Here is a 15,776-nt window from a genome sequence, read left to right on the forward strand (position 1 = left end):
GTAAGTATTTCATAATGTGCTAGTATGCAATGCATACTAGCACATTATGCCATTGTCCTGCAGGTTTTTTTTTTCCTTTTTGTACACAGGGAATACAACCTATTTAATATTATTATTTTGTTAATAATATTATTATTTTATTTATATATATATATATATATATATATATTTATATTTATATTATTTATAGGTACTTATATAGAACCGTCAATTTACGCAGTGCTTTATATATATATTGTACATTCACATCAGTCCCTGCCCTCAGAGAGCTCACAATCTAGGGCTCCTAACTCACATTTATACATATACTAGGGAACATGTCAGCTCCCTCAGCGGTGTCTGGGCGACCGTGTGGGGGCTTCGTTCTAAGGTAAGTATTTCATAATGTGCTAGTATGCGGTGCATACTAGCACATTATGCCATTGTCCTGCAGGGTTTGTTTTTTTACACAGGGGATACAATCTCTTTAATATTATTATTTCTTTAATAATATTATTATTTTATTTATTTTTCTATTTATTTATATTTATATTATTTGTAGGTACTCATATAGCACCGCAAATTTACGCAGTGCTTTATATATATATTTTGTGCATTCAGTCCCTGCCCTCAAAGAGCTCACAATCTAGGGCTCCTAACTCACGTTCATACATATACTAGGGCCAATTTATCTACCAGCATGTCTTTGGAGTGTGAGAGGAAACCAGAGTACCCGGAGGAAACCCACACAAGCACAGGGAGAACATGGAAACTCCAGGCAGGTAGTGTTGAGGTTGGAATTCGAACCAGCAACCCTAGTGCTGCTAGGCGGAAGTGCTAACCACATAGTCACTGTGCTTATTTATTTAAATTATTATTTCATTCATTTATTAAATGAATTACATTTTTCTGGTTCAATCATTTTTATTGCAAATACAGTATCAGGACATATAGTAATGTCAAAGGCACCTAGACTGCCCGCGCAGGGGCTAGGACTGGCGCGTGAAAAACATGAAGCGTACAACATAAACAAAGGAGGGAACCCTCCGTCTAAACTATCACAGAAAACCAAAGTGCAACACATGTATTTTGGGGTAAACCCCACAGAGTGCAAAAGTCACCAGGACAAATAACTCAGCAATGAAATGGTCCTGGGCAACCATCTATGGCTAAAGAGGGCTAAGGACCCTCTAAAGAGGAGAGAGAAAGGAAAAGAGAAAAAAAAAAATTAATTACATTCATTAATTTTTTTATTTTACATTTTTGGAAATGCTTGATTTTTATCTAATGATTATTTTAGCTATTTTAATTTTATTTAATTATTTATTAAATTAATTACATTTTTATAAAAATTTTTTAATTAATTTGAATTAATTAATTTTGATTGGTTTGCACAAAAGTTATCGCATCTACTAACTACGGGAAAGATTTGTCATTTTTATTGTTTTTTACTAGTAATGGCGGTGATCTGCGATTTTCAGCGGGACTGCGACATTGCGGCGGACAGATCGGACACCTAACTGACATTCTTGACACTTTTGGGGGTCCCAGTGACATTACTACAGTAATCAGTGATAAAAATATGCACTGTTACTGTAAGAATGACACTGGCAGGGAAGGGGTTAACACTGTAGGTGATCAAAGGGTTAAATGTGAGCCTAGGGGAGTGATTGTAACTGTGGGGGGGGGGGGCGTGGCTTGTGAAATGACCATAGAGACCTGTGATCCTATATAGAAGGATCAAATGAGCTCTGTGATCATTCCAGGGAGAAGAATGGTCAGCTGTGTTTATAACAGCTGACCGTTCTTCTCTCTCAGCGGGGAGCAATCGCGGGTGTCAGGCGGCAATCGGCGCTGCCTGCCCTGTGCATCGGAGTCCCCGCTGCTGAGTGGGGGCAGGAGCGCGTGGCCGCCAGCGCGCGCTCGCCTCCTAACTGCCGGCACGTGACCGATGTAGACCTACGTCGGTTTGCGCAGGAGGGCTGCACTGCTGCAGTAAAAAGGCGGTGGGCGGTCGGCAACAGGTTAATATAGTGATTTATTATGATCATCATCTCCATCTAGTGGCCATAATGTGGCATTTTTCTGATTGAGGGATTTCCATATAAATACCGCATTATGGACACTAGATGGAGATGACCATCATAAAAAAAAATCAACACAATAATTAAAATACAGTTAGAACTCATGATGACTGGACCGAAGCAAATTTTTCATAACTAGACCCAGAAGTCTTCTATATCCAATATCTAATTTAGGTACATATGGTAACAGCTAATGGTACACGGTAAGAATGCAGGGCTTCCATAAGGCAGTTCCATGAAGAGTGCTTCCTTAAGCGTTGCTCCAACAGGAATTCCTGTGGCATGGTTATCCCACAAGAGGGCGCTGCCCTAAACCTGCCACTGTGCAGGGTGACCTTCAGTGCTCCAGCAGGCCCAGCTGTCCGGAGCCTAAATGATCCTGTCACTACCTTAAGTCCTCCCACACTGCGGGTGCCTCTTATGATATCGGTGCGGGCTATATACAGTATATATATCCCCCATGCATCCAAAATGACCATCCAAATCTCAGGAGAACTCTGTGCCCAGTTAGACACAGGCTCTCCCAAAATGGCATCTGGAATACATGGCAGAGGACACGTTGGTCCTATGCCAGGCTCCCCAAGTGCCAGTACTAAGTAGTGGTCACATGACCGCTTTGTTGAGTAACCTCCTGAGGAATAGGTGACACTCCAAGCCCCAACACTCTTCTTGGCCAAAAATGATACAGGTGCTGCCTTACATCGTGCCACAAAGTATGTTAATTAAATCACAGGCCCCTCGTCTGTACTTCAATTCCTTACTCTAATTTCACTGCACACTGTGAGCTTCTCACAATGTGCATTAGAGGCTGCAGCATATCAAATAGAGACCCCACCTCATTTGGAGGAAAAAAAAAATTTTTTTAAAGCGCCCCCATCCCCATGTACTCGCGCGCCCAAGAAAAAGTATAAGTTGCGTCCGCAAATGTTAACAGTGTTCAAATCACACGTGAGGTATCGCAGCAATCGCTAGAGCAAGAGCAAAAATTCTAGCAAAAGACCTCCTCTGTAACGCTAAACTGGTAAACGTTAAGAATAGAGATTTTTAAGTACCGTAGTTTCTCACCATTCCATGAGTGCGTGCATTATTAAAGCGTGACATGCTAGGTATCTATTAACCACTTAAGCCCCGGAAGATTTTACCCCCTTCCTGACCAGGGGGTTTTTTGCGATTTTTTAGTGTGTGATTTTAACGGACAATTGCGCGGTCGTGCGATGCTGTACCTAAACGAATTTGACGTCCTTTTTTTCCCACAAATAGAGCTTTCTTTTGGTGGTATTTGATCACCTGTGCGATTTTTTGATCACGCGCTATAAACAAAAAAAGAGCGTCAATTTTGCAAAAATAACAATACTTTTCACATTTTTTTATATGAAATTCCCCCAAAAAAAATGTAAAAATCAAAATTTTTTAACATTTTCGGCCAGTTTGTTTTATGCTACATATGTTTGGTAAAAAAAAAATCACAAAAAGCGTATTTTGATTGGTTTGCGCAAAAGTTATCGCGTTTACTAACAAAGGGAAAGATTTTTGTCATTTTTGGTGTTTTGTTTTTTAACGCGTAATGGCGGCGATCTGCAAATTTTTTTTGCGGTACTGCGACATTGCGGCGGACAGATCGGACCCTTGACTGACATTTTTGACACTTTTGGGGTTACCAGTGACATTACTGCAGTAATCAGTGCTATATATATGCACTGTTACTGTAAAAATGACACTGGCAGGGAAGGGGTTAACTGTATTGGAGAGGGAGGGGTTAAGTGTGTCCCTAGGGGCGTGCTTTCTACTGTGAAGGGACATGGCTTGAGGTGTAAAAACAGAGATCAAAGGTCCTACATAGTAGAACCGTCTGATCTTCATTTTTACACCAGGGAGAATGACAGGCTGCTGGCTTACACAAGCCATCCGCCTTTCTCCCTTCACCGGAGCGATCGTGAGTGACCGGCGGACGATTGGGTCCACCGGTCACACGCACTGACTTGTCAGTGAACGAGCCGGGGCGGGCGCGCGCCTCGGCGGGCGCGCGCCCGCCCACTATTGGCTCACAAGTCAGTGACAGGCGAGTGACGTACCCCTACGTCACTCTGCCTGGCCGGGGCTGACCGCCGCAGTATATACCGCGGCAACCGGTTAAGAGTCGGCTCACACTAATCCGACTCAAAGTCGCCCCGACTTCGGGCGACTAACGAAGTCGCCCGTGGAGCGCGACTTCAGTGCGGCTTGCAACATCTTCTCATAATAGAAGTCAATGCAAGTCGCTCAGACTTTGCTAAAAAATAGTGCAGGAACCTTTTTCTAAGTTGGAGCGACTTGAGTCGCTCTGATTAGAACGGTTCCATTGCACAGCATTGGAAGCTACTTGTCAGGCGACCAAGTCACCTGACAAGTCGGATTAGTGTGAACCGGCTCTTACTCAGCGTAACATCATCTTTCACAATATACAAATAAATTGGGCAAACTTTACTGTTTATTTATTTTTTTTAATTCAGTGAAGTGAATTTTTTCCCCAAAAAATTGCGTTTGAAAGACCGCAGCGAAAATACTGTGTGACATAAAATAGTGCAACTCCAGAGTCTCTGCTAAAAAAAAAATATAATGTTTGGGGGTTCTAAGTAATTTTATGGCAAAAAATACTGATTTTAACTTGTAAGCAACAAATGTCAGAATTAGGCCTATTGTGATGAATGTATGAAATGAATGGATTATTTGTATTTATTGGTTTACATGGAGTTCAGCTTTAAAAACATTAAAATGAGAAAATAAATAAAAGATTGGCATGCCAGCCTGATCGGCCATCCACACCCAGCCGGAGGCTATTTACCTTATTTTATTACACTCTTGTCTATCCTCTACACGTCCCTACGAAGCGTGTCCTGGTAATCCCATTACCATTTTCACTGCTGATTATCTCTTAGCAGGTGAAACGTATTTCTCTTATATTGATCTCGGAGAAAGGAGAAGAATAGCGTGCATCGGAGCCATCTGTCAGCCTCGCCCCCATAAGGGTGGACTGTGCGCCGATCGGACAGCAGGAGGCTCTGACACTGATCAATCAGCCTGGGCAGATATTGATCAGGAGAAAGCGGTGATGTCTTAGATCTCGGTATAGGATCCACTTTAACACTCTCTGTTAGGAAAGTCAACGGAGCCTCTTTCCTATACCATGCACCCATCGTATAATCCTGCCTGGAACCAAAATGTCCAATAGGATCAATTTACTAAAGCACCCGCAGTCAGGGCTGCTGTTAGAAATTACGGGACCCTGTACAGCCTGACAGGCTCCCCCCACAAAATAATTTTTTTTCATTAAAAATACAATAAAATCATGACTAGCAGATACAAATACAAAATAAATTACGAAATTCCTACAAAGCCTAAAGGATAAAATTATATTGACTTAATAAATAAAACTCTGTGTGTGAATAAGGTATTGGGGCTCGTTCCCATGAGTGCTGAGGCCTGTACAGTGTGAATTATACATATATATATATATATATATATATATATATATATACTTTTTAATGTGGCTGTAGCTGTATGTGTTCTTTCATACGGGCGCACCGCCCAACGGAGTCTTTTCTGCTCAGCAGGGGATCGATCCGCCGATCCCCACTGAGCAGGCGGATGACAGCTCCGTCTACACTCTGTGTGCAGAGATGGAGCTGTCAGATCCCCGCTGTCCTCTATGGGAAGACAGGCAGTCCGTTCTCATCCGATCCAATCCGATCCGATCCGCCAGACGGATGGAAAATAGGGTTTGCATCCGTCCGGATTTCACGGACAGGATCGGATAGCAGCGGGTGTCAGCGGAGATGTGCATGGAGCATCCGATCAGGTCCGCCTGAAAAACTGACAGGCGGATTGGATCGGATCGCCCGTGTGAAAGGGGCCTATGGGGATGCAGTGGCTCTTTGAACACACTAATGGGACATGCATGCATGTAGGTGTATGGCCCTGAACATAGACAACGTGCATTCGGAGCAACTCACCCACACTTGCACACCTGTCAAATTAGGACCTGCAGCTGTGTTTGTACAGCAGAGTAAAAAAAAAAAAAAAAAAAACTGCTCATTCACACTGTATGGGCCAGAGAACCTGTGTAAATGAGCCCTCTTTTTTAAAAACATTTTTACACTTTTTTTATTATTTATTTTTTTTTATTTTTTTTTATTTTTTTATTGTAAAAAAATATTTTAAAAAATAAATAAATAATAAAAAAGTGTAAAAATGTTTTTTACAATAAAAAAAATAAATAAATAATAAAAAAGTGTAAAACTTTTTTTTAAAAAAGAGGGCTCATTCACACAGGTTCTCGGCCCCATACAGTGAGAATAAACAGTTTTTTTCCCCCCTCTCTTACTTTTCTGGGGACAACCTCGATTTTGGGATTATCTTTTACTTTCACTTTCAATGGTAAAGGTAAACATGACAAATGGAGAGAGTGAATCTCCCTAATGGGGACACAGACAGCAATAAAAAAAATAACAACAGCCATTCAAGTCCCTCCCCACTCTACCCAAAACTAAAAAAAAAAAGTTTTGCCTTTGAGTTATACTTTATTTTTTTTTTTTTTTAAATTGTAAAAAATATTAAAAAAAATAAAAGTGTAAGAAAAAAAAAAAAAAAAAGAGGGCTCATTCACACAGGTTCTCTGGCCCATACAGTGTGGATGAACAGTTTTTTTTCCCTCTCTTACTTTTCTGGGGACAACCTAATATTTGGGATTTTCTTTTACTTTCACTTTCAATGGTAAAGGTAAACATGACAAATGGAGAGAGTGAATCTCCCTACTCATGGGGGACACAGACAGCAATAAAAAATAACAGCCAATCAAGTTCCTCCTCACTCAATCCAAAACAAAAAAAAAAAAAAAGTTTTGCCTTGAGTTATACTTATTTTTAACAATTAAAAAAAAAAAAAAAGTATAACTCAAGGCAAAACTTTTTTTTTTTTTTTAGTTTTGGATAGAGTGAGGAGGAACTTGATTGGCTGTTATTTTTTTATTGCTGTCTGTGCCCTCATTAGGGAGATTCGCACTCTCTATTTGTCATGTTTATCTTTAACATTGAAAGTGAAAGTAAATGAAAACCCCAAATTTTAGGTTCTCCCCAGAAAAGTAATAGAGGGGAAATCTTCCAATGGGGACACTAGTTCTGGTGACCTGGGGGTCCCCAAGGAATTCCCCTAATTATCAGGGATTTCCTCTCACTCCCTGTTTGGCTATGGGACAGGATGTGAAGGGAAATTTCCGCACTAGGACACAGGTGGTGGAAAAAATATCTGACCGGGGTTATAACTTACTCTATCCAAAACTGTTCATTCACAAACTGCAGCATAGTAAACACAGTTTAGTATTCTTCGGTTATGAATGAAAACAGTGAGTGATTGGTACCGATCCACTGTGCATGCGCAAAGGGAAGTTGACCCAGCAATTATGCTTTCTCCATCCTGAAAACAGCAGTGGCAGCTGGTGGGAGAGGAGGGAAGAAAGCAGAGCTACGGGGAGCACATTAGGGTGGCCCAAGCAGCCGGGGTTTAGAGGATGGTGCACAGAGAGGGTGATCAGTGCAGTGGGGGGCATTTACAGGACGTGACCCCCTGTGTATCTATCAATGCAGCAGCTGAAAGCAAGTGGTGAGGGAGAGAAGAAGAAGATGGCTGGGAGAGACACACAGGGAATTCATTCCTGTATTTGCCCTCCCGCAGCACTGATCATCCCCTCTCCTGCCCACATCTGATTCCCCTGTTGCCCTGGTCCATTCCTGTATTTTCCCACCTGCAGCACCGATCATCCCCTCTCCTGCCTACATGTGATTCCCCTGTTGCCCTGGTCCATTCCTGTATTTTCCCACCGGAAGCACTGATCATCCCCTCTCCTGCCTACATCTGATTCCCCTGTTGCCCTGGTCCATTCCTGTATTTGCCCTCCCCCAGCACCGATCATCCCCTCTCCTGCCTACATCTGATTCCCCTGTTGCCCTGGTCCATTCCTGTATTTGCCCTCCCCCAGCACAGATCATCCCCTCTCCTGCCCACATCTGATTCCCCTGTTGCCCTGGTCCATTCCTGTATTTTCCCACCGGCAGCACCGATCATCCCCTCTCCTGCCTACATCTGATTCCCCTGTTGCCCTGGTCCATTCCTGTATTTTCCCACCGGAAGCACCGATCTTCCCCTCTCCTGCCTACATCTGATTCCCCTGTTGCCCTGGTCCATTCCTGTATTTGCCCTCCCCTACCACTGTTTATACGCTCTCCTGCCTACATCTGATTCCCCTGTTGCCCTGGCCCTGGGGGATGATCGGTGCTGCGGAAGGGCAAGAACAGGAATGGATCCCCAACAACTGTGTTTTTATGCGATATTTATTGACCCCAAAGGTTGCTTCAGTTCACTAGAGTATTTATCACTCAGAGCTTACCAATTTGGGGTAATTCGGGGGGGGGGGTAATTGGGGGGGCCCCCTGTACGGCCAGCCGCCCGGCATGCCTCCTTACCTCCTCCTGTCCGAGCCAGGGAGTGCTGGATGGTTGAGCCGCCTGCTGTGTGTCTCCTCCCTCTTCCTGGCCAGTGGCTAGTAAGATTGCTTCTCCTTTTGGCCAATTGGGAAAGGAGTCTTACAACCCTCTTCCTGATTGGCTAGGAGGAGAATCAGTGTGAAAATAGCGAATATTTATTTGCTATTGTCATACAACTGGGTAGGCTCAGGGCGCAGTGCTCTGCGCCCCGAGCCCACCCTTTTTTGAAGCCTATTAGAGCCTTTGGCTCCAATCATGTGCTTCAAAAAAAAAAATCCCCTATTGGAATCCATGCATCCAGAGCCCTGCATGTAGATTAGGAGGCCGGATGTATGGAGGGGGGGGGGCGGCGCCCCTGCGCCCCTAATGGACGGGCCGCCACTGCTTAGGAGGTTTACCTGCCCCCCTATTGATGGGGTGATCCAAGGCTCTGGCTGGGTGTAAGCCAAAGGCGCAGAGGACCTTTATGGTCAAAACATCTGGTAAGCAGGCAATCTCAAAGCCCCCAACTGTCCCCGATTCAGGACAATGTCCCTCTGTCCCTCTTTCCTCCTCATTTGTCCCTCATTTTGGTCTGATGGTTGTATATAAAATGCAATTTCTATTTTTTTTCTACTGTTTCCCAGTGCTAAACCATTCATCCAAATTCTAAATTGCTGGATTTGTAAATTTCAAAAGCCAATATAAAGGAGTAGTAGTGGTAAGAAATTCTCCTTTAAGGGGGCGTGGCAGGGGGTGTGTCCGATGCCTACATACTTTTGCTAATAGGTGTCCCTCATTCACGTCTCAGAAAGTTGGGAGGTATGCAATCTGTTTGCGGTGAAGGATATTCACTTTCAGTGGTGGACTTTCACTTATTTATGGTAACAATTGGAGTAAATATAACAGGTTTGTTGTTTTTATTGAAAAAAAATTAGACTTTACAATCACTTTAGCGCCAGAAGATTAACCCCCCTTCATGACCAGGCCATTTTTTGCGATACGACACTTCGTTATTTTAACTGACAATTGCATGGTTATGCGACGCTGTACCCAAATAAAATAGATTATTTTTCCCCCCACAAATAGAGTTTTCTTTTTGTGGTGTTTGATCACCTCTGCAGTTTTTATGTTTTGCACGATAAACATAAAAAAAATGACGATTTTGAAAAAAAAAAAAAAAACTATATTTTTTACTTTCTGCTGTAAAACACTTGAATTTCTTCATTAATTAAGGCCAATATGCATTCTGCTACATATTTTTGGTAAAAAAAAAAAATCCCAGAAAAACATATATTGATTGGTTTGCGCAAAAGTTATGGTCTCTGCAAACTGATATGAAATGAGATATATACTGGAATTTTTGTTTTTTACTAGTAATGGCAGCGATCAGTGACCGATAGCAGGACTGCGATATTGCGGCGGACAAATCGGACACCTAACTGGCTTTTTTTAGACTGTTTGGGGACCAGTGACACTAATATAGCGATCAGTTTCAAAAAAATCTGCACTGTCGCTGTACTAATGACACTGGCTGGGAAGGGGTTAAACATCAGTGGAGATCAAAGGGTTAAATGTGTTCCTAGCCAGTGCTTGTGTACTGTGGGGGAGGTGTTTACACTAGCAGTGATGGCAAACCTTGGCACCCCAGATGTTTAGGAACTACATTTCCCATGATGCTCCACTACACTGCAGAGTGCATGGGGATCATAGGAAATGTAGTTCCAAAACATTTGGGGTGCCAAGGTTTGCCATCTCTGCACTAGGGGAATGCATGGATTTATGTCCCGAACACAGGATCAATGTCTTCCCCACTGACAGAACAGTGATGTGTCTTGTTTACATAGGCAGATCGGCGTTCTGCCTGTGTACTGAACGAACGGTGGGTGCCAGCGGACATCGAGTCCGCCAAACCCGCTGCTGGGCTCCCACTCTGTGTGTGTGCGCATTCCCAAGACCCAGAACTGTAAGATCATAGACTAGGTAAGTGATCTGGTACAGAGAGGCCGCCCTGCCGCAGTATATGCGTAGTGGGCGGTTGTAAAGTGGTTAAAGGGTAACTCCACTTTCAAGGGAAAAAAATTGCATAAACAATTGCTGTACAAGCCATATTGTAATTGAATGTTATTAACAATTACCTTTACTTTTCAGTCTACTTTTCTGTAAAATTCAATGCAATACACCCATCTGAAAGGCATTCTGTACACACGTGATACCCACAGAAATGTAATTTCCTGCTTGAATGATTGGCTCACTTTTCCCAGAAGTCCACTCTAAAATGCAAGTCAGATTTTAGGCATCCTCTGCAACAAAAATGTCATTTTTCTATGAGATACTCCCAAAGGGCTAATCACTTCTAAAGGGATGCAGACCCTGCTACTTTCCTCATTAGACCACTGCAAGTAAATCAGCCGATTAACAATTATAATGCCACTGCCATTCAGAATCGTACAGTTTTTTTTTTCTTTTTTACCCCAGAACAGAAACAGGTAGAAATCTGCAATAAAGTTTGCTAAAAATCCTTGTGCAGCCAGGTGCTGGACTACAGAAACATGGAGAAGGAGACATTGTTCTCTTTACAGTCAGTTTTACCTTCACTTTATACTGCTGTGCTTGATGTTGTGTTGCACTCTCCCCTCCAGTCAGCAGGGGGAGAGCTTAAGCCAGGAAAGCCAATAGACTTGTTTGCAGAACACTGAGGATCATGTGAATTGAAGTCCAGAACATCAACCATAGAATGGGACTCATGGACCCTGACAATACCTGTGACGGTGTTCACTGTCACTGGGAGTGAGGGACAGATACTTGGGGGACGCTGAGAGAATGGTTTGGATGGCTTCAGATGGGACAGTAATATTTGTCAGCAATATCTCTCAGGAAATGTATGAAGATGAATGGTTTGACTTTTCAGATTGCTAGAATATTGCAGGAGTGTCTCATAGACCCTTGCTAGATAGTGAGAAGGGGTGGGGTTTGTTATTGGTAAGTGCCTGTATTGTATTGTTCTATTGTTTCTGTCTGCCTTAAGATCAACTTATTATGGCATGTATATGTGTATGTGGATTGGCTGCTAAGGGGGAGGGGGGATTGTCCCACAGTGTATATCTCTTTGTGCATGTGTTTGAATAAACAGTTTGAGTTCTATTTCACCCTCAATCTAGAGTCCTGTCTCTTTTGGGGGAATCTGCTACAAGGGATTGCTATGCTCTTCATACTCCCTTGAATCATCACTAAGCTCTTGTAAGAGCTTGATCCTGTTCTTGCTACACTCTCTGGGGAAAGAGAGGTTCACCCACTGGAACCTGGAGCCTTGTCGTAGGTCCAGGGTGGGTAGGAGACAGCGAGATCCCAACCAAGCTGCGGCGCTTCGTGGGGTCTAAGGTGGTTGTGGTGTCTGGTGGAGTGCTTGGATCCCTCGGGAAGCACTAGAAGCATCTGTCAACGAAGGTACCCAGTCGGGGTGGCGGTTGATCCGTTACAATATCGTTGCCAGAGCCTACTGGGTAAAAAAGGAGAGTGGTGGAATAGCTTTTACTGGACTGTTATAAAATACTTTTTACTTTTGGCAGCATGGGAGTCAATGTGAGCACATCAGCCTGTGTACACACCAGACCGGTTGGGACCGGAGCTTGAGGCCTGAGAGTGGTGACAGAGGGGGCAGTGTTGCATGGACCACAGTGATCCCATCCATCTTGCCCTTGCTGCAAAGAGCCTGGATTGTCTTCCCATTCTTCCCTCCTTCACTTCTAATAACAGGAGCCATCTCTGCAGGGGTGAGGGGCCCCTTTCCTACAGCGGGAGTCTATACCCACACCACAGGGACTGGTGAGAGGACTTACTGCCCACCACTGCCATCCACTGATGGCAGGGACTGAGTTACTGGAAGCAGGATACTTATATAGCACCTACACTACATGCTAATTCATCAAGACTGATAAGTGCACCAACTCTGCTTATGGGCCCCAACTATAGCCAGTAGAACAGCACAATAAAGGACTGCCTCCCCACAAAGCCATTCTACTAGTCCCTAGCTAATATTGATTTAAAGGTTACCTCTGCCCAGTTAGCCTAGTCCTAGTAGAGTCACCATTAATGCACTTTGGCAGTATAGTCTCCTGAATGCAGTTAATTCTGCTATGTTACTGTCCATTACACTCACGGTGATCTAGCTATTGTTATGCTGATCCTGGTGCATAATGTTCTCCTATTCCTACTGCTGACTATTGATCATACAATATGTTGACTTTCACTTCTACTAGTGCTAATCCCCTTTTTTGCCTTTATTGCAACCAATCATAGTGTATTATAATATATTAAGACTTGCTTTCACTTATTCATTTGGTGTCTGTGTCCTGACCCAGCATTATTATTGTGTACCTGCCTGGTATTGCCTTCAGTGATTTCTGTGATATTGCAACCTTTGTTCACTTACCCTGGTGTGTCAGAGGGGCATTAAAGAGGACAAGGCAAAGAACAGAGGACCCATCCAGTGGCTCCTATGGGGGTAGCGCTACACTTGCAATATACATTGATCACCCAGAGGGTTTTTTTTTAAACAAAAGTGGAGTTACTCTTTAAGGTGAATTCTGGGCAAAATCACAAAACCTATGTATACACAGGCTAAAAGGTGCCATGCAGTGCTTCAGCTGGTCTGTCTAGGGGACAGGAGCCACACTGGAGCAGTGACTCTTGCAGCTCTGCATGGGCAGGCCCAGAGGTGGTCCACGCCATGCCAGATGGAGCCAGGAATGATGGTGTGTGATAATGGCACAAACCTTCTAGCCATCCTTAGACAGGGAGACTTGACACATGTACCATGCCTGGCACATGTCCTCAATTTGGTAGTGCAGCATTTCTCAAATAGGTACCCAGGGTTTGGAAGATCTGCTAAAGCAGGCCAGAAGAGTCTGTAGCCATTTCTGGCGGTCATACACAACCAGTGCTTGGTTGGCTGAAATTAAGGAGGAATCCCACCTGCTTGTAAACAGATTTGTGACATGCCCACCAGGTGGAACTCGACTGTGGCAATGCTGTAGCGGCTGCACATGCAGCAGAGGGCTGTCAACAAGTATGGTGAGCCTTGACAATGCATGCATCAGACAATCCCTGTTGTGTTCCTGCTGGAGCAGACTCTGTGTGGCATTATGGACAGGGCACTCGAGGCAGAGCAGTGGGAGGAAGAGGAAGACTTATTTTCCTTTCAAGGCCTGCTTTATGCAGATACCATTCTTGCCATGCCACAGAACACACAAGGGTAGTGGTAGAAGGAGGAGGAGGATTCGGGCAGTTTTGGAGGCATTGAAGCAGAGCAAGACTGTCAATCTGTCAATCCTTAACAGATGATTTTCATCCCCTGAGCCCTTGGGAGTAGTACGTGGCTGGGAGGAGGCAGTTCCAGATACTGTAATCTCAGTGACCCCAAGGAGTCTGCTTCTCATGCTTCTGCAAACTTGCAGTACATGGGCTCCCTCATTCTTCAAAGCCTGCAAAAAGACCCGAGAATACGTGACATCAAGGAGAAGGATCACTATTTGTTGGCAACACTGCTTGACCTCTGTTACAAAGGGAATATCTTGGAACTTATCCCACCCCCACAGAGGGAGCAGAAGATGAAATCTCTTTAGGACACCTTGAAGAGGATATTATGTAATGCCTTTCCCGACTCTGGTAGGTTACAGTCTGGTGGAAAATGTAGTTTTGAGGCTTCGGTTGGTCAAGCCTCAGTGAAAAGCCTTTAAAATGATGTTTTAGTCCTTAGTGCCTAGGGCTGTAAGCATCTACATCCCATCAGGAGCGTCTGCATCATATGGTGAAAGATTATCTAGGGGTGATGTCAGGGCACAAACACCAGGGCTCTAGGACCCAGCAGCGCTATCAGCACGTTGGCAGGAGAAGGGCTTTAGGACCCAGCAGCACTACCGGCAATTTACCTGGGCCTATATAAGGAAGCCTGCGAGTGATTTTAGTTGCTGGTTGATCTTCGGCTCCTCCAGTGCTTTATCTCTGTGATATTCCAGTTCCTGACCAGGCTTGTCCTTGACCTGTCTCCTGATTGCATCCTGTGTTTGACCTCGGCTATTCACCTGACCACATCTGCTCTGATACCCACCTGGCTCCTGATTTTGGCTATCCACCTGACCACGTCTGCTCTGATACCCACCTGGCTCCTGATCTTTGCTATCCACCTTACCATGCTCCAGTCTCAGCATTATCCGAGTTCTACAAACACCTCACGGGCGCCACCTGTCTGCTGGTTCCTCTCTAGCACTCCAGCTGTACTCTGGACCCTCCAGGGGGGTCTGGAACTTAGCCGCAAGGGAAGCCCTCTCTCTCCATTGGCCTCCAGCACCAGGTATGTGATAGGTAAAAACAGACATGGAGCACTTTCCAGTTGACGATCAACTGGGTTACTGGGTCACAAAAATAGACCACTGGCCAGAACTTGCCCAGTATGCAATTGAGCTGATGGGCTGCCCTGCATCCAGTGCTGATGTAGGTTGTGTGTCAGATAAGAGAGCGTGTCTGTCCACAGACTCTGTGGACCGGGTGACTTTTATCAAAATGAACCAGTCCTGGATTAGCAGCAGCTATCAAGCCCCTGATTCCTATTAAGTGTTTTCTGGATCTGGAATCTCTTAAAGATTGTCTAGGCTGCCTAGCTTTGTAGGTGTTGAGTTTATCTGGAAAAACTTTTTTTGACAGGGGCATATCGTTTCAATTTTTGACACCAAGGCCAATTCTTGCTTTCAGGTTTGCTCTAGGGTTACGGTGTGAATGCACCACCGACACCCAAAGACCAATTTTTCCACACTGGTTTGACAGGTGCATATTTAAATTTTTAACAGCAAGGCCAATTCTTGCTTTCATTAGGAGTACCTCTATAGTGTTATGGTGTGAAGGCACCACCAACACCCAAAGACCAATTTTTCTGCACCTGTTACTTCTATGCAAAGTTTGCGAAAGAGACACCAGAATTTATCCAAAAAATCTCTAATCTTGTTCCCAGTGCACTACATTGTGACCTCATCATACAGATGAGGTCGGACGGAAGTGGGGATAGTGTATCTGTCAAAAACAGGTACCCGCTTACCCCCCCCCCAAAAGGTGCCAAATGTGGCACTGGAGGGGGGAAGAATCAGATAAGCGCAAGTTCTACTTTTGGGTAGAACTCCGCTTTAAATCTATTACCCCCCATGCAAATAGAGAGATGGTACCTCCT

This window comes from Pelophylax lessonae, assembly GCF_965119305.1.
Source record: "Pelophylax lessonae genome assembly, chromosome: 10".
NCBI classification, from domain to species: domain Eukaryota; kingdom Metazoa; phylum Chordata; class Amphibia; order Anura; family Ranidae; genus Pelophylax; species Pelophylax lessonae.